The following is a 26,416-nucleotide window of genomic DNA, read 5'->3' as shown; positions in this document are numbered from 1 at the left end:
GTAATGGCCACAGGACCTCACAGCTTCACTTTATGAGAACCAGGGTACACGCTGTACATGTAGCTGATCCCATTTGACATTTGCTTGGCTCACTTCTGTTGTGTTCATCTATACCATGCTATACCAAATCTTCTGTCCTCTAACACAAAAGGATCATAAACACATAAAGGAAAGATGGACTTATTTGTTAATCCTGTGCCAACATTTTCTCTGGTCTCTCTAGCCATTCATAACCAACTCTTAAGAAGAAATCAAATACATATGTTCTTAGTTTTTGTGGAACTTAAATCCCACAATAACCAAGCTGTGGTTTGAACTGGAAATGCTCATTTTCAGAGTATGTGATTAAACTTTCTGACAAGTATTTCCAACACCAGCTTCTCACTGCTTAGTGGATTCTCAAGTTAATTTTAGAATTGATGGATAAAGACTCATATTGCTAGCATTGTCCAAAGGAGGCCTTTCCAAACTTTAAGTGTGATACATCAAAAGCTTCTTTAGAAAGTATGTTAGAAGGTGAGAATTCACTGCAAAGGCTGTGCTGTTAGTTTGGAGAAAAGTTGCCATGGGGACATCGCTGTGGTTTCCTGCAAGATACTGGCCATCATTTTCAGCCAGTTTTCCTTGTGATCAAAATCTGAGTAATTTATCAGAAAAGCTTTTGCTTGGTTGAAGTAGTTATTATTCTTACAACAATCGAGACTGACCATACGACAGGATATAAATACAAAGCAATGCAGCAAATGGCTTAACGCCGTGTCTGCGTCCTGTGCAGTGGGAGGGGAGCGGACAGCAGATCAGAGGTTGTTCACTCCACAGCTCCCGTTTCTCCCCAGCAATACAGAGGATGCTAAGGTGGAAGCCTGCTGCAGGAAGTGGCCAAAATTGTACTTTAAACAAAGAAATGGTGCCATTCGGAAGATTTAAATCTTATTCCCACAATTGTGCATTAGATTGCCTCTGCTTCCCACCTTTTCCATCTTAGGAGAAATTTTATATATCCATGCTGCATTGCTTCCTGCTAAGCATTAATCTTTTCTCTGAAGTGAAAAGATACATTATGCAATACTGGCTTTTGTCAAATTTTTGGCTTGGATTCCACTACTTTATTCTGGTAACAAATGGCTGATTTTTTTTTTTTTTGTTGTTGTTGTTGTTTGAGAATAACTTTCTGGTCATGACAGTCCTCATGCATTTTATGAATCAACTATATAATCATAATCCTGAGCCTGGATCTAGTTAAAGTTTAGGAACAGTAAGTCCCTTGGCAGATGACAGTATTGTTTCCAGGTCAGTACATAGGAGTAAAATGAGACCAAGCCACAGACTGCAAATACCATTGTGATGTTTATAGTGTGATGTGAATTTGAGACGTTTGTGTGCAATGAGTGCTCGACTGCATTGCCTCACGTAACCCTCCAACTTCACAGTCACTGCTAACCGTGGTGCTCTCCCCACTCTCCCCTTCAGCCAATAAAGAAACTAACTCAGTTCATTCTTTCTAACTAGAAGACATCATTTCCCATGGACTACATACAATTGTATTTTAGATTATTTATTATGAAACTCTCTAACCATCCTCTGTGGATTTGTAGTCCATAGGGATCCACCACAGTTCAGCAAGAGATTTGGGGAAAACAAAATACAATGTGCAAACATCTCTACTGGCCTGAAAGTGGTGGTGAATAAGCCAGGGGTGCCACCCTGATGTGTTACCAAAAGAGTCTCTCTTTGAATTTCATTTTAACAAAACAATGATTTGTTTGGACCTAAACAGTAGAACATGGACATGTTGAGAGTGAACCATGTATCTGTTCCCAGTGTTTTCAAGTTCTGGGTTGTTGCTTTCCTTCTTAACACGACTTTTGAATATTTTTGCATATATTTGTATGTGGTTTGCACATGTGTATGTGCCAGTTCATATGTGTACAGAAACACATGTGGGTACATATGTACATATTAGTGCATGTGAAGGACAGAGGTAAATATCAAGTGTCTTCCTTAGTCATTTATTATTGTCAAAACTTCATTCCTGAAGACAAGCTCTCTTTTTGAAACTAGAACCTCCAAATCAGTTAGATAAGCTGTCCAACAGGCACAAAGGGTCCTCCTGTCTTCACCTGTCCAACCCTGGGATTACAGAAGCATGCTGCCACTTCTGAGAGAGCAGGGCAGGGCTCAGTGTGAAGGTATCGAGGAGTAAAAGAAATAGGAAAAGTGGACTGAGGCGTTTCTACATTCACCAGTTTATTGGGAAACAATGTTGTCTGGGAATGTTGCTGTACATCCCATTTATTAGTCTCTTGACAAACAATTCCTTTAATGCCATGATGTATGTGCCTTATTCTGGTATTATAACAAATAAGCTCAGCCCATCCAAAACAAGGGAAGGAGATTTAATCAGATGTGATGTTAGTTAGCACATGTTCATACAAGGCCTGAACAAGGGGGGAAAAGGTCCCTGAATTTGTAATCAAGTCTGGCATCAGGACCTAGGGCTGACAGAGCAGTATACTTGAGGGAGACGTGGTAAGTGCAGGAGTGGCGTACTTCACAAAGCTTGGAGGGAAAAAGCTACAATGCCTGTGTGCAGTGTGGGTGAGCAGTTATAAGGTTTGAATGGTGGCTTGAGGCTTCAAGTATAATAAGAGACTCAACATCTATCCTGTGGACAACTCAGAATTAGTGGGAGTTTTCAATCAGATCACTTGACACTGTCAAGTAGTATTGAACCACAGTAAACTCTGATACCTGCGTTATGGGGAGAATAGATAGAGGGGCATAGCTATTTTCTTATAGTACAGGAGAGGTGTCACAAGGTCTGAACTTTTACTTAATGCATCAATAAAAAGGAAGTGACATTTAATTGATCACAAAAGAGCCTGAGATAATGTCCTTTGATTGCTTTTTTAGCAATCATAAAAGTAACACATTAAAAGCATCAATGTTTCCTATTTGCATGCAGTAAGTAATCAAAGTTAATAAGATATCTTAAACATTTTATATAAACTTTGTTTTGCTAAAAGGAAATATGGTAAGATTTTTTAATTAGCTTTATGTGATGAGGGAAATTCAGGCAATATTTTCATTCATAGAAAAAAATTGAGATTTCTAATGAGATTTATTAATTAAGTTTACACTTAATTATGAATTTTGAATTTCATTTTTCTCAGTAAGCCATGTCTATTGTTGGTTATGTCCTATATCTTTTTGAGAGTTTTGTTAATTGCAGTTGATGGGGATACTTTGAATGTCTTACATCCTGTAAGGCCTGAACCATACATGATCTTTTTTCTCCAGAGAGAATTCAAGTTATTCTTTTAGTGCCATTGCTAATATAATAGCTATATGATTGTCCTTATTAATGTTAAGGGATTTGCTAAAGAGAAAAAGCTACTTTCTTGAGGATATGTTAGTCTCTTGATTTTTAAATATAAATTTCTAGTTTTTATTATAACATACAATTAGTAAGCACAAACAGTTACCTTTGGAATATCCTATGTCCTTAGAGACTTAGGGTTCAGATTTGCGTTTAGAGAAATAGCAGTTTGGCCAGGACAAATAAAAAAAGTTATGGTAATGGAACTTTCCGTGTGTTGATTAATTCTCAGGCTGAGAGGAAGTGGTTTAGGACTGATGGCCCATCAGCCAGAGAGGCCCAGAGCAACCATTACTAAGACTATCTGCTGGAGCCCTGTCATTACAGGGTTGGACTTGCTAGTGGGCACCGTGGTGCCTACAGCCTTATTGTCTACAGCCCATTACAGAATGAATGAAAGTGGAGAACGTGCTGCCGCTACAGTCCCAAGAAACCTCTGGAAAAAAACAAAACAAAACACTAAAACTAGAACATTTCATTTCTGTGACAGAGCTCTTAGGTAAACTATAAATTTCAAAAAAAAATATTGTGATGAACTTGTAAAATGTAAAAGTCATGACTAAGTGCCTAAAGTTTTCAATCAGGATTTTGAGAGCTTAAAGCAGGAAAAGCAAGATGGATGGAGAGTTTCACTAGTTGACACAGAGAGAATAGTTCAGCATGTACACCTTATGGGGCTGTTCCTTTAAGTTGGATTTATATTCTTTTTCAAACAGGAAGTAGGGAAGTAGCCAATTTAACATGTAGCTCCACAATTTCCAGAAAAATAAACGAACCACTAGATCCTCAGTGCACCACAAGATGTAAATTGTTAGTTCTCCAACCAGCATGTGGTTTGTGGGGCTCAGGGAGGGCTGTCAGCCAGTCTTTGGGCCAAAATGCTGGCGAGCAAGCAAACAACATGGAAATCTAAAGTCACTTAAAGGCCATGCTCATCCCTGGACTTTCCTTGGCTCTGATGAGAAAGGAAAAATAATTGTGTTGGTGCTTAGTATGTCTGAAAGTGAAGTCACAAGTTTGTATGTGGTGAGACATCTTTCATGAACAATATAGGACAGAACAAAGACTGTAATTTTAGGGACTTTATTTCACAAAGATCTTCTCATAGTTAGGTGGAAATGTCATGTAATATTTCTTCACTATTTGTAAGCTTCGTGGGATCAGGAACTGAATCTGATCCCTATTCTACCCAAAGAAAACCCACTTGACATATTTCTATTATGAATGAAAATGTCTATCGCAGGTCAGCCAATAGTTGATAATTATGAATGCTTTCCTTTTTAAAAATTTTTGTTTGTTTATTCTTACTTATTTGAGAGCAACAGAGAGAGAGGAAGAGGCAGATAGAGAGAGAGAATGGGCATGCCAGGGCCTCCAGCCCCTCATGCAAACCGAACTCCAGACAGCGTGCGCCCCCTTGTGCATCTGGCTAACATGGGTCCTGGAGAATCAAGCCTCGAACCGAGGTCCTCAGGCTTCACAGGCAAGCTCTTAACCACTAAGCCATCTCTCCAGCCCCGAATGTTTTCCTTTTTCTTCTCTCCATTTTTCCCTGTCATATCTTATTAGAGACTATCATTCTAACACTTTGTACTTCAGGAATATTTATCTCCATGGTATAAAATCCTTCTCTCTTTCTCTCTTGCACGTGCACATCCACACCTACACCATCGCCCCCGCCCCACACACACTGAGGATCAAACCCAAGGCCTCATATATGCTATGCAAACACTGTCACTGTTTTTGCAACAGAATCTTATATCTTAAGCTGGCCTCAAGTCTGTGATTTTCCTGCCTCAGTCCCTTGGATAGATAGGATTTGAGGCATACCTAGCCAGGCCCAGCTGCCTCTTTTAAATTTTCATCTATTTTTCCTCATTTTTCTTCTTATTGGCTACAATTCTCTTTTTTATTCCTAATAACAAAATTATAATTTCTAAGCTCTTTATTACCCTTTATTATTATTTTCTTTTTAAAGATTTTATTTTTATTTACTTATTAGAGACAAAGAGAGGGAGAGAAAGAGAGAGAGAGGAAGAGAATGGGCACCCTAGGGCCTCTAGCCACTGCAAACAAACTCCAGACACACATGCCACCTTGTGCATCTGGCTTTCATAGGACCTGGAGAATAGATCCTGGGTCCTTAGGCTTTGTAGGTAAGCATCTTAACCACTAAGCTATCTCTCCAGCCCACCCCTTTATTTTTTCAAGTAAAATTTTGTTTTATAGAGGAAATAGATTTTCTAATATCTATCAAGAATAGTTTCCATATCACTGTGAGCATTCCTCAGAGGTTATACCATCCTGGGACACTTTCTCATGTGTGGTGTGGGATACTGTAGAACTCATTGGCTCTCATTCTGACTTTACCAAAGGCCCTTTCTGCCGGAAGATTCACAGTATTTGTGTTAATAAGATTATAGAACCTGTTACTAAATGTGTTGATCTGATCGGCAGCATATTGCCAGGAAGCTTGTTCATGAAGAGTCTCTAACCCCACTCCAAAACTACTTACTGATCAGAGTCTACTCTTGACCAGGTCTCCAAGAAAACATTTTGCCCTGGGAAACACCACTGCATTAATCTACCAGAGGTCTGGGTCAGGGAATCCACATTTCATGAGGATAGTCAGGAGGAATCATAGGACAGGAGCTTTCACTTCACCTTAAGCTTTTCAGTAAGCTCCTGATTATAAGCCAATGTCCCTGTTTTGACCGTTTTATTACCTGGTATCACAGTTCAGGCTTCTATGACGAAATACTGCTCTGTGCACACTATGGAAATGCGCACTTATTTTTTGTCCACCATAGTTATCCTGCTGCACTGCAGAACTCTAGTGCCGCAATGCAGTTGCAACTGTTACCGACCTTATGTCGTCCCCATCTGCCCAACCTTTCCCAGGATTTTCCTCTGTGGGTGTTAGAGTTGTAGGTCTTTTATTAATGACATTAATACATTTGGATGCATGAATTTTGATGAGAAAGAGAGAGAGAGAGAGAGAGAGAGAGAGAGAGAGAGGGAGAGAGGGGGAGGGAGAGAAGAGAGAGGAGGAGGGGATGGGCATGCCAGGGCCCCTTGCCACTACAAACGAACCCCAGACACTTGTTCCACTTTGAGTATTTGGCTTACATGGGTACTGGAAAATCAAATCCAGGCTTCCAGGCTTTGCAAACAAGCACATTTAACCACTTAATTTCTCTAGCTTCTTCAGTATTTTAAAATTTACATGGTAGAGATATTTTACTTCCTTGATTAGGTTTATTCAAAAGTATGTATTAATTTATTTATTTTAGGTAAACATGAATGGGATTGTTTTCATGATTTCTTTCTCAGCATATTTGTTTTTGGTGTATAGGACAGCTACTGATTTTTGTGTATTAGTTTCGTAACCTGCTCCTTTGCTGAAAAGTGTTTATCAAATCTAAGAGATTTTTTTATCGCTGCCTTTAAGTACTAAAATCTTATGTTCTGCAAATAAGTACAATTTGAAGTCTTCATTTTCTATTTATATCCCTTTTATGTATTTTTCTTACCTTAGCACTTTAGCTGAGACATCTAGTCCTACACTGGCTAAGAGTAAAAATGTGGGCATCACTGTCTTGTTTTTCTTTTTAGTGAATTTTTCCCCATGTAGTGTAACGTTCCTGAACCAAGATATCATATTCTATTCCTAATTCATTCTAGACTTTTATCACGAAGGAGTGTTGGATTCTGTCAAAAGAATTTCATGCATCTATGAAGGATTGTGTGATTTTTCTCATTGAGTCCATCTATGTAATATACTATATATATATTTATTGACTTGCACGTGTTGAACTATCCTTGCTTATCTGTAATGAAATTGACATGATCCTGGTGATTGATCATTTTGATATGGTCTTTATTCTTCTTTGCTGGTATTTACTGAGAATTTCTGCATGTTTGTTCTTCAGGATGATTTGCCGTGTGTGTGTGTGTGTGTGTGTGTGTGTGTGTGTGTGTGTGTGTGTTTAGCTTTGGTATCAAGTTACTCCTGGCTTCAAAACAGTTTATCAGTATTTCTCCCCTTTCTGTTTTATGGAGTAGTTTGAGAAACATGGCCTGGTATTAGGCCTTCTTTAAAGATTTTATGGAATTTGCTAGAGAATCCATCTCTGCCTATACTGGTTTTAGTTGTTATTTTTTATTACTATTTTAATCTCATTGCTTAAGCTTGATATCTAATCTATGTTTAATTTGGTAGGTCATATGAGTCTAGAAATTTATTGTATATTTTCAGTTTGCTGTAGTTTAAGTTTTAAAGACATGTCCTAGTGATTTTCTGAATATCGTTGATATCTGATGTAATGTCTCCCTTTTCATTTCAAATTTTATTAATTGGAGTCTTTCTCACTTTATTTCGGTTAGTTAGACAAAGGATAGAAAATATGTTCATCAGTTCTGCCATCAGTGGCGATCTAAGCTTTTCGTATTATTGGACACTATGAACAGTGTTGCAGGTGTCATCCTGGCAGACTGTTTTCACTTCCTTTGGGATTGGTGGCTCACCAGGCAGTTCTGTGCTTTGTACGTGGCTCCCACCTGTGTGTGAAAGCACAAAGTGAGTCGTCACCAGGAAGAATCCATTGATACCTTGATTGTGGACTCCGTGTCCTCTAGAATTGTGAGAAATAAGTTACTTCTATTATTTATTAGTTGTCAATCTAAGATATTTCATTGTGGTTTCCTGAATTGCACTCAGGTTCACATACTGGCAAAAAACAGCTGAGTAAAAACATCTTGGGGGGGGGGTTATTTTAGTTTGGTTTACACTCCTAAGGAGAGACTTTATGATGGCAGGGGAGAACGATGGCATGAGTAGAGGGTGGACATCACCCCCTGGTCAACATCAGGTGACAATAGCAAGAGGAGAGTGTGGCAAACACAGGCAAGAGAGAGCTGGCTATAATGCCCACAAGCCTGCCCCCAACAATACACTCCTCCAGGAGGCTTTAATTCCTGAATTGCAATCAGCTGGGGACCGAGCATTCAGAACACCTACGTATTTGGGGGACACGTGAATCAAACCACCAAAATTCTCCTTTCTATTTTAGATAATCCAAGGATACCAGTGTATAGCCAGGTGTTTGTTAAATTCCTCAATTTTTGATAACATGAGCTCCCTATTGAATCTCCTCATAAAATTAACATATTTCAGGAAAATCATTGGGAGATAAATTTTAATCTTAGATAATTTGTACTAACTTAAGAAGATGACACTTGGAAAATTTTCCAATTCAATATTTATCATGAAAAATTCTCTCTTTCCTAGCAAGCATCATTTATGCTGGTGCCATTTAAAGTAATATCAAAGTATCTTAAGTGCTATTTACATTCTCTTTGATGATTTTGATAGTGCCTTGGGCTTTTTATTTCAATTATGTTTTGCTGAACTGTTGACAACAGGGCATACAAGTGTAGAGAGTAATATCAGTTTGATTATATAGATTCATATTTTAATAGCATTATGATTTTCTTTTTGTCGGCTTCTCTTTCATGCTAAAATGAATAGATCACTGTAGCCTGTTTATTTAGTTGAAAGTTTATTGGCAAATTTTACCATGTTATACTTGGAAAGAAGTCCTATTTTAAATTGAAATTAATTGTTAGGAAAGGATGTTATTTTTTTAAAGTTTAGTGCTATTAGTTGGTTTGCTTTGCTACAACAAAGTAATACAGGTAAGTGGCATAAACAATAGATCTTTCTATAGATTTAGGTAAAAGGTATGAATAAATCTTAAGGTAAAGATCTACTTCCTGGACTGTTCCCTCACTCTATAGGATATTCTTCTTGTACTATAGATAACTGAACCCTCACTCTATAGGATCTCTTTCTTGGACCCCTCACTTTTTTGGATCTACTTCCTTGACTATAGGTAGCTGATGCCTCACTTAATGGGGTCTACTTCTTGGAATATTGATAGCTAACCCTTTATTCTATAGGATCTGCTTCCTGGACTACAGATAATTAAATCCTCAATCTATAAGATCTACGTGGACTGCAGAGAGCTGATCCCTTTTTCTTATTTGTTTGTTTATTTTTATTTAATTACTTGAGAGCGCACGTGCAAGAGAGAGAGAGAGAGAATGGGCACATCAGAGCCTCCAGCCAGTGCAAACCAACTCCAGATGCATGTGCCACCTTGTGCAACATCTGGCTTATGTGGAGCCTGGGGAACTGAGCCTCAACTGGGGTCCTTAGGCCTCACAGGCAAGTGCTTAACCACTAAGCCATCTCTCCAGCCCTGAACACTTTTTCCTTTCTTTTCTTTTCTTTTCTTTTCTTTTCTTTTCTTTTCTTTTCTTTTCTTTTCTTTTCTTTTCTTTCTTTTCTTTCCTTTCTTCCTTTCTCTCTCTCTCTCTCTCTCTCTCTCTCTCTCTCTCTCTCTCTCTCTCTCTTTCTTTCTTTCTTTCTTTCTTTCTTTCTTTCTGGCTTTTTTCAAGGTAGGGTCTCACTCAAGCTCAGGCTCACCTGTAATTCACTATGGAGTCTCAGGGTGGGCTCAAACTCAAAGCGATCCTCCTACCTCTGCATCCCAAGTGCCGGGATTAAAGGCGTGTACCACCATGCCTGGCTATGATCAGTTTTTATTTATGATCTACTTCCTGGACTGCAGATAGCTGACCCCTCACTCTACAGGATCTACTTCCTGGACTGCAGATAGCTGACCCCTCACCTATAGGATCTGCTTCCTGGACTGCAGATAGCTGTCCCCTCACCTATAAGATCTGCTTCTTGGACTGCAGATAGCTGACCCCTCACCTATAGGATCTGCTTCCTGGACTACAGATAGCTGACCCCTCACCTATAGGATCTACTTCCTGGACTGCAGATAGCTGACCACTTACCTATAAGAACTGCTTCCTGGACTGTAGATAGCTGACCCCTCACCTATAGGATCTGCTTCCTGTACTGCAGACAGCTGACCCCTCACCTATAGGATCAACTTCCTGGACTGCAGATAGCTGACCACTCACCTATAAGAACTGCTTCCTGGACTGCAGATAGCTGACCCTTCACCTATAGGATCTACTCCCTGGACTGCAGGTAGCTGACCCCTCACTCTACAGGATCTGCTTCCTGGACTGCAGATAGCTGACCACTCACCTATAGGAACTTCTCACTATGCTTAACTGGCCTTTACCTGAATGTTGGGTGAGAAGGGAAATGGAAGGGGAGAAACAGGGAGGGTTATGAGGAAGGAAAAAGAGAGAGAGAGAGAGAGAAAGATTACTGGCCTGTAATGGCTCTTTCTATAAGAATATTGATCCTACTGAATTAGGGCTTCATCTTTATGGTTTTGTCTTTTTATATGAATTATTTCCTTAAGTATACCATCTCCAAATTTAGCCAAACTAGAGCTTAGCGCTTTAACATGTAAGTTTTTAGGAGATACAAGCTTTCAGTCCATAAAATCTAATTTCATAATATCTGTTACATTTGTCAATTCCATTTGGTATTGGCTACTTTGCTAAGACTGATAATTCTAAAAAAATTGATCAAAATATAAATTGCTTTTATGTCTCTCATAGGAAGGTAGGCATCCAGTTATTTTCATTTCAGGGAGCACAGCTAAATTTCAGGGCAGGAAGCTGCCATGTTTGACTCTCAGCTTTGAATATGCAATTATTGGAATGTAATTTACCATAACAATTTTCAATAGTCTGTATGTTCAAAATTAAGTTTAAATTCTTTTTTGTTCATTTCAGAGACAGTGTGCTTTGAAAAATCTTATGTATGCCTCTTCCAATTCTGTTTGACACACTAGACTTTAAAGATTCTATTGTAGGTATGGACTTTTACAATGGAAGAAACTGAATCCCAGAGATGGTATACAAATGTTAATAGTTCTTCATGTTTCAATTTACGTAGTTTGAGATACAAGTGAGACTAGAACTTTATTCAGTTATATGCAATTGAGTTAATTTCAAACCTTTGTAATAGAGAATCCAAATTGTTGCTGGGGCACTCTGGCAATCACATTGACCTCTGACCTATTATATTAAGCTTACATAGAAAACTAGATGCATATTTGTACAGCATGACAGATTGAGTAAAGATTTCAGTGGTAGTTTATAAAGTAAGGATGCTTTTGCTGATTCTACACATGACCTGAAATTAGAGTCTATCAATCTAAACACAAATAGTTAAAATTATATAATCCATAAAATAAAGGTTTGATTTAAGATTAGCATTGAAACAAAGTTAGACTATTTTACTGTTGTGCTGTAGAGATTATTGCTAAGAGAAACATTAATGTCTACATTTTTACATATGAATGATAATATTACACTTAAAACAGAAATCACATTCAGTAACTAAAACAATTTGTTTTTGTATTTACTATTGAATTTTCAGAGGCCTGCTATAAGTGTAAACTGATCAATTTTGGTGATGCTTTTACTGTTTCAGGGTCCAGAGACACTTTCTGAAAGATAACATATTTCCATGGCAAGAAAAGGCAAAAGATATTATATATGTATATGCGTGCGTGTGTGTGTGTGTGTGTGTGTGTGTGTGTGTGTGTGTGTGTATTCCATATATGCTTATTTCTAGTTACAGAGAATATTCTAGACCTCATTATAGCTAACTTCCATCAAGGACCCTCATCTTTAGGGTTAGCATTCCTGGTTGTTACATTTAAGTCACGATAGATGCTCTGTTATTAGGATGTGGTCATTAAAGAATTAATATCAGCATGATCATGAGAAGATAGCACATAGCAACACTAAGTGTCCCAGCTAAACTTCCAAGAGCTGAAGGTAGCTGACAACCAGAACCCCAGTTCAGGTGTCCACATCCAGTGACTATAGGGAAGACTCAGATGAGGTGCAGATTTTACTTATAGTTTCATTTCTTCAACTCACAATGCTCAAAGGCTATAGGGAAAATCAAGTGGTTAATAGTGTAGAGAGCACTTTCCCATGGGACATATGCAGAAAGGGAGTTAGCAAGTGTCCAAATATTTAAACATCTCTTCCATTATTGGGATAAAATTAGAACCAATGTCCATAGAATATTTTATATTTTTCTCACATTACATATGCATGCACACATGCATATAATATGTATATGTGTATATATATATATATATATATATATATATATGCACACATATAACATATACTTTTTTAATATAGTGTCTTGGTCTAGTCCAGGCTGATCTGGAATTCACTATGTAGTCTCAGGGTGGCCTTGAACTCACAGTGATCCTCCTACCTCTGGCTCCTGAGTGCTGGGATTATAGGTGTACGCCACCACACCTTGCACACATACATTTCTTAAAAGTTCAAGGAATAAATATATAACCTTTATCTCTAGAGACACAGAGGAAATGTGATTGCATGGTCTATGAAAATCAATCTCAAAATGTAGTTCCTTCATATAGTTGCCTCAGTATATCCCAGAATCTCTGAGAAGGAATAAGTTTGCAGAATCAGTAGGAACACTATGATTCTGATGCATTCTGAATCTTTAGAAATGACTTTAGATATAGTTGTATTGCTACTTTTAGGAAAAAAATGGAAAAAAAAAACAATTAAAATACAGTTTATACATTGTTTTAGTTTTATAATTCCTTAATTTCCACTTTTTTTGAGGGAAGCCCAACACAGTAGCCTTTTTTCTTATGTGAGAGATTGAGAGTAAGAATGAAAGAGAGAGAGAGAGAAAATTGGTACACAGGGCTTCAAGCCCCAGGATCTACTACAGATGTATGTGCTACCTTGAATGCTTGTATCACTTTGTGCATCTGGCTTACATGGGACATGGAGAGTTTAACATGTATCATTAGGCTTCACAGGCAACACCTTAACTGCTAAGCCATATTTATACATACAACGGGTAAACCTGCATTTTTTGAAATGTTTAGTTATACCTCTGTGAAAGATTATTTAAACAGCAAACAAATATCATTACTTCATGTAGTTTTAAATTATTGGATCAATAAATACATTAAGTGAGAATCCCAGATCAGACTTATGGTAGAGATAAAAACTTTAAACACAGTCTCTGCTTTTGATCAATAAACCACCATAAGTTTCCTCCTCTGTTTCTCATCCCTTTTATTTTAATTTAAAATAAAATTGTTTATCTTTATAATTGTTGAAATATTTCTGTTGAAATATTAAAGGACAATGGGAGTAGAGCTTCGAGGTTATTTTGTTCCTCCTTGCCACATGTTGCTAATGCTCACTAGTGCTACATCCTGCCAGTGTAATGCATGATATTGGAGACAAGTTGTGTCCATATTTTCACTTAGGGAAATTACATGCAGAAAATTCACAGCCAAATGTTTCATGTGTTTTATGTAATAAAAGTTGTCCTATATTTACAATGGTTCCACTAACAATTTTTTGATGCTAAGATGATCGGAAAATTGACACAATCATCCTGTTTTGGATTTCAGTACAATAGTCCACAGACTGGGAGAGATATCCATTGCTTTACATAACAGGCTTTCCCTTAGATGACTTGCTACATCTAGATTAATGTCAGTAAGTAGCCTGCACATGATTAAGGAGGGTAGGCCAAGCTAAGAGGCAGTAGTTTCATAGAATTATACATTTTTGAGTTAACATATGTTCATGTGATAATGGGCTTTTGGGGATTGAAACAGGGTCTTAGGTTGTAGTTTCATGTTTGTATTCAACCAAAGAATTATGCAAACCAAACAGAAGGATATATTAAATTCTTATATTTGTTTAGGAAAGTGCAAAACCAAGGAAAGGAAAATAAATACACCACATAGTCTGAGAGCCCACATAGGCCTAGAGGAAACATGAAAAGAGATATAGAGAGAAAAGAAGAGAAAGTGCAGAGAGCTTCTGCTATTTGGTGGGCAGGTAGGGGAACCAAGGAGTCAGGGGTTCTTCCCTCTTCCCAGCCCAGCTGGGCCTAGAAGATGGGAGACTTACTAGAACCTGGAAGTTCAGGAGCGATGAATGGCCACCAAGAGAACTTGCCCTCGCATCTTACTTAATCTTACTTATAACCTTACTGTAGTGGGCTTTACCTTCTGGCTCAGGGGAGCCAGAGTGAGACTTGAGTGGTCTGGGCGAGGGGCTGGCTCACCAAGGGGCCAACCATGATGTCAAGGTCTGGGGGATGATCTTGACCAACTACAATGTCACAGTTAGATTTAAATTCTAGGAAAGGAGACCACCTTCCAGGGCTAAGGTTATTTGTGAGAAGATAGATCTGTTCATTGCTGGTCATCTGTTAACCTAAGTAGTCCTGTGTTAGTCAGCTTTCCATTGCTGTGACCATTATACTTAGGAATCAATTCAGGGGGAACGTTTGATTTGGGTTCATGATGTCAGAGTCTTTAGTCAGTGGTCAGCTGGACCACAGGCAGGAGTGTGCACTGTGGCAGAAGCATGTGATGGCAGGAAATGGTGCATCTTGTTACAGACAAAGTAAGAGAAAGAGGAAGGGTCCAGCTCCCATTATTCCCTTGAGAAGATGTCCCACCACCCAGAGGTTCCATTTTCTTTAAAAAAAAAATAAGGTTTATTTTTATTCATTTATTTGAAAGTGACAGAGAAAGAGGCAAATAAAGAGAGAGAGAGAACGGGTGCACCAGGGCCTACAGCCACTGCAAACAAACTCCAGATGCGTGCACTCCCTGGTGCATCTGGCTAACGTGAGTCCTGGGGAATCACACTTGGAACTGGGGTCCTTAGGCTTCACAGGCAAGCGCTTAACTGCTAAGCCATCTCTCCAGCCCGATCCCACCATTTTCTAATGGTGCCCAAAGCTAGTGGCAAGTCTTTAACATGAAGAACATTTAGGAGATGGTACCAGTACAGTACTTAATTTTCTTCTCATTGTCCACTCACCATGCTAACAGCCCATGGAATCAGCCATCCCCTCATGGAGAGAACATGTTAGGTATGATAGCTGACCAGGTTCAGAAATGAAAAGCATTTTGTGTTTCATTTCTATCAGTTGAGCTTAAGGTGCTGAAAACATAAACATTTTATTCTGAAGGGACTAAAGAGGAAATTATTTTAAGGCATGCATCAAACAGATCATGTACTTTTCCCTTAGCATTTCCAGTGGCTTTCAACCTCCCTGAGGGAGTACACCTTAACTCATTTTCTTTATAGTATGTAAGGCCTGTGTGACTTAGTTCCAACATACTTTGATAACTTTTCTCTGACCTCCCTGCCCTGCTTTCTACTTAATTTGACTGGAATGCTCATTTCCATCAGTGTCATGAGGCACTGCATGCTCTGAAGCAGCGGCCTGTCCTTGAGGCAGACAAGTGAAATGAATGGGTTGAGGAGTGAATGAATGAATGATTTTACAATGAAATGAAGTGTAAGCAGACTGTTCTTCAGTGGGAACTTTAATAAGCATCTTGCAATGTTTGAAGTGTGTACTATTGATTGATGCATGCATTGCAAACTGGTCAGAGGTCATTCTCAGTGTGTTTACCATGAATCTAAGGGTGATGGAGTTAGTATGATGGGATTCATAAATGTGAGATTAGCATTCTCAGAGTGGATCTGAATCTAAATTTAGAAACTGAAATTTACATATAGATAGAGAATTAAGTCAGTTTTCCAAACAGGTATTTTTTGAAAATCCAATAACAGGTTAACAAATTTAAGGTTTATACAAATAGAGAAACTCCTTTTGACTTAATTTTGATTAAGCTTCATGAAGTATTTGATTGATAAGTGAGAAAAGCACAGAGCATGCTATCAGCATTCAAACAGCACCGACTGATGTCCCAAAATAACACTTCTCATCTGTCCAACTGTCACAAGCCAGGTAATCAGAACAAAAGGTAGGATGAGACAATTCACTGTAGAGCAGTTTGTTGTGAGAGGCGAAATGTCATGTACAATTAACAAGAGAACACAGAAATATATTTTCTTCTCTTCAGTACATACCATATTCTATAAGCAGTTGCACTTGAAAGTTTGTTCCCAATCATTTTGTTTTTCCTCTGGGGAAATGTGAAAAAAAGTGTTTGTAGGAAAAATGTGTTAATTTATTCTAGCAGAAAGGCAGGGTGTTACTTTCAGATGATACTAAGTTGTGTCCATGAGGTTGGAAGTAGGAGGTGCTCTAAGCTGTCACAGTGTTTGAACTATGAGGTGCTTGGTGTGCTGGGGTATGCGTGTGCCTGGGTGTGTTTCACTAATCACTTTTTCAATTTTCTCTTTCAAGTACTAACCTTTGGTAGCTCATATTAATTGAACTATAAATGGAGTAAAGCCATTGCCCAGGCTTCAGTGTTGAATGGAAAAACTATTAAAGTTAATTCCATTTGGCAAGTGTGTACAAAGAGAAACCCAGTGTCAGACATCCAACCAAACCACAGGCCACTCAGCTTTTAAAGGATGCTAGCTGTCAGATCACTTGCTTATCTCAGAAGCTTTTCTTCAGAAGTAACCAACGTCACTTTTGGACACCTGCTATCCATTCTAACCACACACTTGACCCTCTTGGCTTGATTTTTCCTTTTCTTTGTTTGTCAAAGCCTTAGCTGGGTTTTTGTTGTCATATGTATCTCACATTCACATCTTGTATCTTCCCATTAACTTGATATCCTTCTTGTAGTCAGCAGTATGATGTGTACATATCTGGACTCAAATAGATGAAACCTTCTTTAGGTTGGTTGATTGAGTTCAGCTATGCTTATATTTTCCTATCTATTAATTTCCTGTTTAAAGAAAGCAGGTGCAGGAAATCAGAATCAGCATCCATTTTATCCTATTCTTTCCCCTCTATTTTAATTGCTTGCATTGTAGACTACTGGGCCACATAATTACGTTACTCTTCTTGTGGTCTGTGATGAATGCATTTTGTGTCACTGTCCTCTTTTTGCACTGTATTGGTCTTTTTATAACTCACATTCTTAGGACAGTCTGGGCATCTGAACTGATAGCATTTTTTAGGATTTTGTAGACTCAGTGACCTTAGCACTAACTAATAAATTCTGTATTAGAAAATACCTCATCTGTGCATCCTGCAGTAAAGAAGAGACAATAATGTATAAATATTTAAATCTTCCCTTGGGCTTACTAGAAACCACCAATTAATTGTGTGCTATCATTAATATGTAATTGTTCTAACCATATTTGTGTACTATAAACCGTACCTCAACTTTGCTCTCAAATTCTAATTCCAAAGTTACCATTAACTACTATTTGTGAGCACTGACTAGAGGAAATGAGGATTGACTGTAGCTCTTTTCTGACTTGGGTAGCATTTTTTTTTCTTTCTCTTGCTTAGTTGTTGTGGTTAGGACTTCCAGGCCTATTTTGAATCAAAGTGATTAAATTTAGCATCCTTTTCTTGTTGCAGACCTTAGAGGAGCAAAGCTTTTAGCTTTTCCCTGTTCAGCAGGACTGTCTTTGTTGGCATATTAAATGTAGCTTTAATTATCTTAAGGTATTTTTTTTTGCTATGCCTAATTTGTTCAGCATTTTTATCATGACACAATGCTGAATTTTATCATATGATTTCTCATCATCTATGTAGATCAATATATAGCTTTTCTTCTATTTTCTTTTTCTTTTTTATAAATTAATTTATTTATCTTATTGACAACTTCCATGATTGTAAACAATATCCCATGGTAACTCCCTCCCTGCCCCCACTTTACCCTTTGAAACTCCATTCTCCATCATATCCCTTCCCCCTCTCAATCAGTCTCTCTTTTATTTTGATGTCATGATCTTTTCCTTCTATTATGATGGCCTTGTGTAGGAAGTGTCAGGCACTGTGAAGTCATGGATATCCAGGCCATTTTGTGTCTGGAGGAGCACATTGTAAGGAGTCCTGCCCTTCCTTTGGCTCTTATATTCTTTCTGCAATGGACCTTCAGTCTTGGAAGGTGGGACTGAGATATTGCAGTGCTGAGCACTTCTGTCACTTCTTCTCAGCACCATGATGCCTTCTGAGTCATCTCAAGGTCACTGCGGTCTGAAAAGAGAAGGTTCTCTAACCAAAAGTGAGAGTAGCATTAATCTATGGATATGAACATTAAAATAAGTGCTTACTGGGCAGTTTGATGAACATAGTATATATATTTAGCCAGACAGCAGCAGACGTTACACCCTTAGGGTTCATGACTACCTCTGTTGTAGATTTTCAGCATGAGAGATGTATTCCTTTCCATAGAGTGTGCCTCCAGTCAAATTAGAGGGCAGTTCCTCCATAATAGATGTGCCACGATTGCACCCATTGGTTCATTTGGCCTGGCTGACCAAATATAAGGCTTGCAGAATCCACTTTTGAGTATCTTCATTGGTGATTTCTCTCTCTTCCATTAAATTGCATGCAGCGTGGCTTTTCCCAGCTCTCTGTCAGCTGGTCTACGTGGAGGAGGTTTTCAGCTCAGTTCCAGCAGGATTTCTCAGTGACCTTGTAACCCAAATATGTGTCATCTTCAGTAATAGGGTCTTACCATGTATTCCTGGTAGGAAACCAAGGGCGTTGGCAATAGCCTGTAATGCTTTGGGGGCATCAGGGACCTCCCTGACTAACAACTCACTGGAAGGTATCCCATCCCTGACACTGAAAATTTTCTAGTAACAATCTATGGCTCCTGAGTGTTCCATTGTCCAAAAAAGTAGGTTTCCATATGATGTATTTATATCTTCTTGGATTTTGATTAGCCCTTCTTCCATCAATCCTTCATACAGTCTCCCCTGACCTCACTTAGGCCTTTTCACCCCCATTAATCTGTTCTCCTACTTACATATATACAATGCTATCTTATTTTCTTCCTAATGATTAAATTTTTATGTTAGAAGTTCATTATCTTTAAATTCGTAATATTTTTAAAGCCTTTCGGGTTATTCACTTTTTTGGGAGGGGACTTAATGTAAGGTATTACTCTAGCCCATGCTGATCTGAAAAGCCCTCTGTAGTCCAGGTTGGCCTTGAACTCATAGAGATTATCCTATGTCTGACTCAGAGTGCTGGGAATAAAGGTCTGCACCACCATACCTAGCTTATTATTCACTTTTTAAAATTTTTTATGTATTTATTTTACAGAGAAAGAGGGAGAGAGAGAGAGAATGGGCATGCCAGGGCTTCCAGCCACTACAAACAAGTTCCAGACAAGTGTGCCCCCTTGTGTATCTGGCTAATGTGGGCCCTGGGGAATCAAACCTGGGTCCTTTGGTCTTTCAGGCCAATACCAACCGCTAAGCCATCCAGCCAACCCTTATTGTTCACTTTTACTTGAGTAGTATGTCTTTTTTTTTTTTTCAGGATGATGTTTGCTACAAAGGAATTGCATAAATTCATTATTTAGTAAATTGTCTAGCCATGTTATATTTCCCGAAACCTATGGTCCTCAGCTGTGGTTTAATTATACAAAAACTATCTTTGCCTTGGTCTTATGTGGGATATTAACAAATATATGAAATACAATATTCATCAATACCTGAGCAGTGCTTCCTCAATCACGAAAACTAATACTTAAGAATAATGTTTTTGAAATTCACATATTTGCTTTGCTCATTAATAGTAATCAACTCCTAAAGTACAGAATCTTTCACAAAAGGATAATTCAAGGAGTAAAATAATGAGGCAATCGCATTAAAGAAGGATCAGAGCTCTGTTAACACTTATGTGGTGTATTGTTGAAATGTGGGTTTACATCACACTTAGCAACTTCATCCTTCTCAGGTTATTTGTGTTTTAAGAATAGCTCACAAAACTCCAAATCTAATTTTAGTGTACATTTTACTGTCTTGATTTACTTTTTAAAATAATTTTGTTGATTGTGGTTTATTTACAATGTTGCTAAGTTGTATAATCAGCATAAATATAGGCATTCATGCAATTTAGTTAGGAAATGTTTTCAGAAAAGTAACGACAGAATTCAGTACTTCCTAGCATTTTAGAAATTTTGAGGAGCTTTATTTTGAAGTTTCTATTTGGTTGAATCTTGGTTGAAATTAAAATATAAATTTTGCTTCTTTCCCCAAAAGAGTGAGAAAATATTTCTATATTCAGTGAAATAAAATATATTGAGATGTGTTACAGCTTATAAATAACAAAATTCATTACTACGTTTTACACTGATGTTCCACTTTTCACTTATTATTTCTCCAATTTTTGGCTTGATGTTTTTCCAGTACTAGTAAAGAATAAATTTGATAGAAGCCTTTTTAAAAAAATAATAGATTCTTTTTCCTTACATAAGGTCTTGCTCTAGTTCAGGCTGACCTAGAATTCATTATGTATTCTCAAGGTGGCCTTGAACTCATGGTGATCCTCCTACCTCTGTCTCCCAAGTGCTGGGATTAAAGGTGTGCGCCACCAAGCCCAGCTTAAAATAATAGACTTGCATAGAGACATTCTTCATGGTATATCAGTGTGAAGTAACCATCAAGGGTACTTAATGCATGAAGAGTAGGATACAGGCTATGTAGTAAATGTCCCAAGACTTCCTCATGAAGTAAATTTAGTAATTTGTGTAACATTTTTATGATTTAAGTATGTGTAAGGAACCATGTTTCAGTTTGGTTTAACGAATGATATGCTATGGATGTGCTGTAACTAAAACACCATTCTCAACCTGTTTCACAATTGCCTTTGCTCTTCAGAGGAATAAAATTTTCCTGTGTTTTTTTTTTGTTCATTAAATTTTTGTGATGTTATTTGGAGATATTGAAGTTATCTCCAAATACCCACTGGTTTATGGTTCTAAGTTTGGGTGAAGATTTATTTCATTATGTACCCAAGGCAAATGTGGGAATAGAATAACCCGGGAAAATTGCTTTGTCTTGCTGTATTAATCTCTTTGAATTTTTCAAATTGCTTTGAGATTATAGTGCTATAATTCTGATTTTATTAGACGGAACTCATATGTACAAAAAGGTGAGAAAAAATTAGGAAACTGTATGCAATTTGTTGGACTGGTTCTAATTTTCTCAAGCAATGACCCAATCTATCTAACTGGCTAAACCTACAAATTTTAAGTAGATTAATAATGTTACCTGAATTACAAGGCAGAGTAGAGGGTGTCTGTACACTCATACCCCAGCTTTGGCAGTATATGGTGTGGATTAGGGAATCAAGCTGGAATCCTGAGCTGCTGTACTGACCACGTATTAAAATAGTAAAAGTGAGCCTGGCGATCACAAGGCATGCCATCTTCCTACCCGCAGATTAGTTCACGGTAGTTTGTGTAAGGATGCCATTGGATTAGTACTTAAAGGATAAAGTGTAGTGACGACTACTGCTCCCTCTCCTGCCATGATGTCCTACCACGCTCAGACTCCTCTCCCACCACCCTCCACGGAGCGCCGAGGGACCCCGTCTTGCGCAGGCCTCAGGCAGGTAGCGAGGACTGCCATGAGGTCGAGTGAAGTCGTCCTTTCGTGTCCATGTGCATCCCACAGTGCTCCTCTTGGTCCTCGGGCCCTCCCAAGCTACCACCTGCTCGTCTTAACCTAACCTCGGTTTTAAAAGCTTCAGACTTGTTGAAGGAATGGCTTAAATCTAGACAGAACTTGAAAGTTTTATTTTTAACAAGTCTGTGATAGAGAACTTGGTAATGAGGTAATTGCAGGTTTTATTGGTCAAAATACAACCTACAAGGATATAACATAGAGAAATATGAGACTCTTTTGATAAAATGTGACTTATCTGACAAATCTGATACAATTTACAAAGCAAAATCAATTAGAAGGACGTGTGTTGGCTGACACCTATAGTCAGTGGCTGAATCAATCTCGGCATGGCCATGTGGTTTCCGATCCACACACTGCATATGACGTGGTGACCACATGGGATGAGGTTGAGTTTATTACACACCTGGCAGCCTTGATTTACTAGGTGTCCCTCAGGAGTTTGGGTCTTAGGCATTGGAACATCATCTCTTACCCCTGGGTACTATCATAGCAATTCATTCCATCTGGCTCAATCTGGCTCAGGTTTACATTTTCCGTGGAGAAGTCACTGTCCATGACTGGTCCTTGTTTACAGATTTGTTTTTTTCCCCCTGGTTGGCAGTATTTTTTTGTTTTGTTTTATTTATTTATTTGAGAGCGACAGACAGACAGAGAGAGAAAGAGGCAGAGAGAGAGAGAATGGGCGCGCCAGGGCATCCAGCCACTGCAAACGAACTCCAGACGCATGTGCCCCCTTGTGCATCTGGCTAACGTTGGTCCTGGGGAATCGAGCCTCCAACCCGGATCCTTAGGCTTCACGGGCAAGCGCTTAACCGCTAAGCCATCTCTCCAGCCCAGTATTTTTTTTTTTAACATAAGGATTTGGCTTTTGCTGCCTAAATTAAATTCAGCCATTCTCAAGATAGGAAACAAAGGTGGTTTAGGTTGACCAATGACATGTAGAAGTGGAAAGCACTGTGACAAGTAATTTTACCATTTTAATTGTGTTGTGGAGTGGGACCAGTACACCATCATAATACATACATCTTCACAAATAAAATAGAAAGCTTGATAGCAACTATAGTATATTTAATATATAACCCAAAATATTCTAAAATATGTTAGCAAGTTATTTAGCTAAATACCGTAATATTTGAGTTTCATAGTTGAATTCTCCTGTGTCCTTCCATTCTACTGTGGATGTTAGGTTACATACCTAACCTGTCCTTGTAGCTCCCGGGTTCCTGGTACAGTGTTCTTTGGAAAATCACAAGGACCTCATTAAAAAGTAGCATCTTTGACTTAGTTAGATCTGCTTTACTTGTTTGAAGATGAGCTGTGGGTTGTAGCCCATGTAGAAATGAACCATTTTCCTCAGTCTGACCAATTTATCTGAAAAGACTTCTTCATAGTATAAGCGCTGAGATTTACTTTAATTTTCCTGTTTTCATAGGTAAGATAGGCTCTTACTAGAAAATCCTCAACTAGAAGTTTGCTTACTTGTAACTACTTCCCAAACTTTTCAAAACATAACTTAATAACAGATATATCAATATTAATGTGGTATTAATTTCCCATCCCACTTTTATACTAGCAGAGGCTCAACTCCCCATACTGACAGAGTGAAACAATGGGATCTGGTATTTCCTCATTGCCACTTTTTAGACACTCTCATGTATCACTGAATGTAAAATTGAATAAAGCACATTACTATAAATTATTAGAATAAATATAGTTCGTTACTACTAGCATGGCTTCATTTATCTTAAATACTAATCTCTACTACTTTATTAGAGGCTAATGGTAACTTACAGTTTCTTTTCTGGAGATAGGTCCTCTTATATCTCAGACTGGCTTGAAGCTCAATATGCTGAGGCTGGCCTCAAACCAGCCTCCCCCCCCCCCCAAGAACTGTGATTTCATATGTGCTCCACTATGCCTAGCCATAAAGTTGTGTTCAAGTTTATTATTGGAGCTTATTAGGCTGAGCATGTTATATATTATCTATAGGATTACTGACTATTTTTATCTGTAGAACCAGCATGTCTATTCTTTATGTTATTTAATAGTACAATGGTAAAATGTCACATTTAAAAGTGTAAATCGATTCACAGTATAGTCTGGATCAACTTTTGATAGACTTTTCTATTCAATTTCATGGTTTCATAATTTTTTGTATTTGTTTTATTTATTTATTTGAGTGAGTCAGAGAGGCAGGTGGAGATAGAGATATAGATGATAGAGAGAGAATAGGCATGCCAGGTCCTCCAGCCATTGCTTACGAACTTCAGATGCATGTACCTCTTTGTGCATCTGGCTTACGTGGGCCCTGGGGAGTAGGACCTGAGTCCTTTGGCTTTTCAGACAAGCACCTTAACTGCTATGCTATCTCTCCAGCCCTCTTATTTATTTTTTATATTTTATTTTTTATTTATTTATCTGAGAGAGACAGGCAGATAAGTGAAGATAGAGAACATTTTCACAGTTTAAAAATATTTATTTATTTGAGAGAGTGAGAGAGAAAGAAAGAAAGAAAAAACAGGCAAGCCAGGACCTTTTGCCATTTATGAACTCCAGACACATATGCCACCTTATGCATCTGGCTTTACATGCATACTAGGAAATTAAACCTGGGTCTTTTGGCTTTGGAGGCAAGTGCCTTTAACTACACAGCCATCTCCTCAGCCCTCATAATTTTATTAATTTTCCACATGTACTTCACCAACTAGTACCCCACCATGTTCAAGATGCTGCACCAAGGTTTGAAATGGTTCTCTTCTCCTCCACTTCATGCTGCCTTGGTTTTACCAGACCATGTTCTCATTCTTCAAAGATGTACTGGGTATGGCTTTTCTAATTAACTAGAAACTTTGTACAGATACATCGCACACTGAAAACACCCTATCCACTGAGTGCCCTCATTAGTGGGACTGCTGGTGTTCACCATGGAGTTGTGGGTTATGAGTTGTGAGAGCAGCAGTCAATCATTGTGGGGTGGAGGGCAATGCCTCTGGATATTCCCTCCCATACTGTGGCTCCTATATTTTTTCCACTCCCTCTTCCACAAAATTCCCTGAGCCTTGCTGGGTGTGCTTTAAGTCTGCTTTAGTATTGAGCTGTCAGCAGCTTCTGGATTTCTGCTTTGGTGCATGTTGAGTCTCCTCAGTGTCTGTCTCCATCACCTGGTGCTAGTTGTCAGGCTTGCTGTGGAAGCAGTGCCCTTGCTTATCTTGCCAATTCCTCTGTGGTTTCACGTGGGCCCCAGCTGCTATGCGATGGGTGGTTCATCTCCTGCCAGGGAATCAGCTCTCTATTCTTGTCTTATTGATAGATTTTGGCTGCCCTCAGTTCTTGCTATTTTCTGAAATAGAAAACCAGGTTCTCCAATGAAGAGTGAGATCACGATAGATTAAAGGATATAAGTATTGTAAATTTAGAGCGATTTTGATGGATGTAGCCTCACTTTTGGCCTCAGGCTAGTGGCAAACTCTCTTTGGAGTCTATAATCTTGGTCTGCAGAGGATTCTGACTTGGTTCCCAGTTCCAGCCAGTCAAAAATCCATTTGTTACCCACCTAGGCTGTGTGCCACCATTGCACAGGTGTGTACATCTTGTCAAGCTGGTTGCTTTCATATAGGATATATGGATCACCTGCTTGCTCACAACATTGTTGGCCATTTTCCTCCAAGAGCTTATGTAGCACTTGTCAGCACTATTAGTACTCCATTTCTTGGTGACTTCACTAAGCAAAGAGAACAGGAGTACTGGCATGTAGTAGGGTTGCTAGTCAGAGCCAGTTCATCAGTGACATTGTTTGGATTCAAGATCATCACATGATTTTCTCCTTCTTCTACCCTTTTCTCTGATGACATAGATGCCTGATTAAAATGTGAAAATAAGGCTGGAGAGATGGCTTACTGGTTAAGTGCTTGCCTGTGAAGTTTAAGGACCCCAGTTTTAGGCTCAATTCCCCAAGACCCACATTAGCCTGATGCACAAGGGGTACATGCACCTGGAGTTTGTTTGCAGTAGCTGGAGGCCCTGGCACATCCATCCTCTCTTTCTCTCTGTCTCCTCTTTCTCTCTCTGTCTGTCACTCTCAAATAAATAAAAATAAACAAAAAAATTTTAAGTGTGAAGATAGACAGAGATTACATATATACATTTTTAAGACATTGCCCCAAATGGAAAATAATAGGGTCAGAATGTTTATTGTTTCATTTTTAAAATATAAACACTTATACACCAGTGTCCCTGTTTAGATTCACTGGACAGAAATAGCACACACACACACACACACACACACACACACACACTCACCACTGTAAATAATTCAGTCCCTATTCTGAAACATTTATGTGGCAGATGTCTTCAAGATCACTCCAGGTTTGGTGGTTTTAAGGTGTCTCCATCATCCCAAGTGTGAATTCACATTTATTTCAATACTTATTACAGCAGAAGGATACAACCAAAATCAGGAAAGTGAGGGTACATAGGGTAATATGGTAGAGAACTATCCACAGGAAGTTCATGAGAAACAGTCTCTGTATTAGTCAGCTTGCTATCACTATGACAAAATACTTGAGAAAGATTACTGACGGAAGAAAGGCTCACAGTTGTAAAGATTCCAGCTTGTGGTTATCTGGT

At 38.5% G+C, this 26,416-nt stretch overlaps 1 protein-coding gene across 1 annotated transcript in view; it reads left to right on the top strand.

Annotated features, from left to right (window-relative positions):
• Plxdc2 (plexin domain containing 2) overlaps window positions 1–26,416 on the top strand; it is a 444,295-nt gene that overhangs the window by 156,092 nt on the left and 261,787 nt on the right. The window lies entirely within an intron of this gene.

This window comes from Jaculus jaculus, chromosome 15, assembly GCF_020740685.1.
Source record: "Jaculus jaculus isolate mJacJac1 chromosome 15, mJacJac1.mat.Y.cur, whole genome shotgun sequence".
In the NCBI taxonomy this organism is placed as follows: domain Eukaryota; kingdom Metazoa; phylum Chordata; class Mammalia; order Rodentia; family Dipodidae; genus Jaculus; species Jaculus jaculus.
This window is presented reverse-complemented; position numbering and strand designations above follow the sequence as displayed.